General features: G+C 38.4%; 1 long non-coding RNA gene across 1 annotated transcript; it reads left to right on the top strand.

Moving 5' to 3' along the window:
• Positions 1–642: 642 nt before the first annotated feature.
• Positions 643–1,560, top strand: LOC125160755 (uncharacterized). The gene is made up of 4 exons (XR_007150352.1): positions 643–735; positions 817–881; positions 974–1,048; positions 1,456–1,560. It is a non-coding gene; the product is annotated as an uncharacterized LOC125160755 (long non-coding RNA).
• The last annotated feature ends 1,936 nt before the right edge of the window (positions 1,561–3,496 follow it).

The raw sequence follows: 3,496 nt of genomic DNA, 5'->3' as shown, positions 1-3,496 counted from the left end.
GTTCATGCTCTGTCTCTCTGTGTCCCAAAAATAAATAAATGTTGAAAAAAAATTAAAAAAAAAAAAAAACCTTAGCATATGTCCATATCATGTTTTGGCTATTTTCTTTCAATGCTAATTTGAAGCAAATAATGAATGACCTGGCTTTGTTATTTGTAGTATTACACAAATATAAATGTGTTTAACATTTTTGTGATAATCTTGTCAAATAGTATATATATTTTTAATTTTTTTAACGTTTATTCATTTTGAGAGACAGATCGTGAGTGGGGAGGGGCAGAGAGAGAGGATGACACAGAATTGGAAGCAGGCTCCGGGCTTTGAGCTGTCAGCACAGAGCCCAACGCGGGACTTGAACTCAGCGGACTGCGAGATCATGACCTGAGCCAAAGTCAGACGCTTAACTGACTGAGCCACCCAGGTGCTCCTCACATATAATATTACTTTGTGTGATTTTTAAAGTATAAATGCTATACTTACATTTTTAAAAATTTGACACTAATTGCAATGTAGTTTTAAGCACAACTGATATGAACAAAGTTGCATAATAAATTGATCTGCCTCTTAATTTTGTTTAACATCTGTTTTGTTTGTTTGTTTGTTTGTTTGTTTGTTTCCAAACAAACAGGTTCCTCTCCCTTGGGCTTATGTCCCGAGAAACCTCTGAACCCAATTAGCCTTGCTTTCCTTCACCTCTGCTTCTTCAGGACTTTTCAGAATTTCTCAAGCATTAAGGTAAAGGCTGTTTCCAAATTCAGAATCCCTTAAAGAAGGAGTCATTTAGTGCTCCTACTAAATGCTTTCCCACTGCTTCAGGTGCATATTGGATGTACTTGCTGACCCGTTTGTGGTTGTAGAGACCATGTTACAAGTGCTGGCTGGTGAGTTGTGAGTAGAACTGATCAGTATCAGGGTGGGGATCTGGGCACCTCCTTGTGACTTTCAGACCCATTTAGGATTTTTTTTTCTTTAGGAATGATGATAAGAGAAGTCTCTGAATGACTGATGAACAGAAGCCCTCTGCCCCACTGATAGACCTGTCACATAAGTAAGAAAATAATGAAAACTTATATGATTTTAAATCACTATGACTTGGAGGTCATTTGCTACCACAGCATGAAGAGCCTGTCTTGAATTGATGATATGGCATCGTAATATTACATTGTTACAGTGGCATTGCTTTAATATTCTTAGGAATGACTCTAATGACTCTAATGGTAGAATTTTTGCCATCGGAAAGGGAGCAAGAGATCCCATGCCGGGGAGTAATACACCTGAAAGCATGTTATATAAACAGCTACATTTTCAGCCTATCTGCAGGGTTGGTGGCTGATGATGGATATTCTGTGTTTTCATTTTTTGCTTGAGACCAAAAATGCAGGGTGTCAACTGAAGACTATATCTGCTTCAAATATTTTTCTTCTCACGGCAATTTCTTAACATTCTGATTCTCAGACATTAAAAACAAAGGCAGCTGGTGGAAGCCATCGGACTGCAGCATCTGCTACTTGAAGCACAACACCACAGGAGGCTTTTTTTCTGTCTCTGACAATCAGGATTAGTGCAAAAAGAGGTAAGTGGAAGCTACTTCACAATTATCACAAGGCTTAGAAATAAAATGCCCAAGTATACATTGATAACATTGCCCAAGCTTCTCTGAAAAGAATTTCTGAAGGTTAAGTAGGAAAACTAAATCGTTAGAGTGATGACAGCACCTCACCAATAATTCTGTAAAATATGACTAATAGTATTGGAACAAGAATAAAGATTTTAGATTTTTTGGTGGGAAGGGAACACACACAAACACAATGACTCGTCTTCGGTTATAGGCAAATCAGATCTAAGTGCTTAATATGAAAATCAGTTACCTGCCAGAGACTCAAAAATTTTTTACGGATACTTTTTCAAAGGTACTGTCAAATCTTTCCGTAAATAAAGCGGGATGTCAAATCAGCAAAGAATTAAAATGTATTTATTAAAAAAAAAAAAAGCTCAAGCAGAAGGGCATCTGATGTTTTACAGACATTCCAACACCTTCAGGAAATTTGAACTCACACCAAAGGGTCTGATAGTCATTTGAGTCTCCATCTGTAACTGGAACATGTGTGCACACAATGTACATTGAATCACTCCAGTGGAAAAAAAAACACCCTGGTTTTAAATTATAGAAGGCTTCGACCATTCTTCTTAACCACAAAGTCTTTGGCAGCTTGACACAGAGTGACTTAGAGTGATCTGGTCAGAAAGCTTCCTTTGGTGCTAGAAGCCACAGTGCTGAGCTACAAGCAACTGCTCCTCCAGGGACAGTGACTGCAAAGTAACCCAGAAGAAGTCTGAGACTGAGGGACAGTTTTGGAAGCAAACGAAGACAGGCATTACTTGTTCTGATGTGTGGCACATAGTCACTTCTCAGTCTAATAATTTGCTTCAGGTTGTCAGCTAGATGCCCGGATTTGGATGTGCTGAAGTTAATTTTCACATTTGTTTTTTTGTAGCCAAAAGTATCTGTGCCATATCCAAGTTCTTGAAATACATAAAACAGTCCTCTAATTTATATTGTGGGCGTAAAATAATTGGAAAGCTTAGATTTCACTGGAGTAAATTCACTATCAGATTGTTTATGAGAAATCTATGTTAAAGGCATTAAGTTTTTGGCTACACTTTATTATAATTTTCTTGTACCGGATAGGTGCTACCTAACATGCATTATCTCATTTATTCTTTATGGCAAACCTGCTATTATTATCCCCATCCTACGGGTGAGAAAACTGAGTTTTAACAACATTGCCCTTTGCTCAGTGTCACATAGCTTGGAAACAGGCAAAAGGCAGCCTCCAAACTCAGTCCTAATTCTTAACTCCTGTTCTTTGTTGCTGTCTTAGATACTTCCTCCTTTTGTACTTTTATAAAGTACTAGTTTCTCTTAAAAGGAGCATCTGGGATTCTTTGAACATGATAATTAGTACTCATATCAGGGTTTTCCTTGAATTGAGATGCAAATGGTTGAGTGCTCGAAAGCACAGACTCTGAAGCAAGGACCACCATTTCCTTGCTGTGAGATGGTGAGTCAATGGCGTACATCCCTGTAATTCCATTTCTGTGCCATATAGCCTTCTTGGGGAGATTCATTTACTTTGTATTTATAAAGCCCTAACGCTGTTCAGCAGATAGTATGCAAATGTAGGTGCTACTACTCGCATTAATGTGTCTGTGAATATCATAGTCACATATCTGAATAAATCATAACTCACAGACGAGTTATCCCAGCTCAGCCACCCAACTGACACCAAAAGCCTTTTTCAGGTTAAGTAGAAATCCTCACTGCAGCTGTGACTCCAAGAAGTCCCAGCCCTGAGCAGGACACAATGAAAAAGTGAGGGTGTGCCACACACTGACTCCTAAGCTTTTAACTCAAACTCTGCTCCCTGCCCCCCTCAAAAAGAAACATGACATAGTAATCCCTTTCTGAACTTTATCTTACATTTCAACAACTCTT

Source organism: Prionailurus viverrinus, chromosome A2, assembly GCF_022837055.1.
Source record: "Prionailurus viverrinus isolate Anna chromosome A2, UM_Priviv_1.0, whole genome shotgun sequence".
Classification (NCBI taxonomy): domain Eukaryota; kingdom Metazoa; phylum Chordata; class Mammalia; order Carnivora; family Felidae; genus Prionailurus; species Prionailurus viverrinus.
The sequence above is the reverse complement of the archived record's forward strand: the minus strand, read 5'-3'. Positions and strand labels throughout refer to the sequence as shown.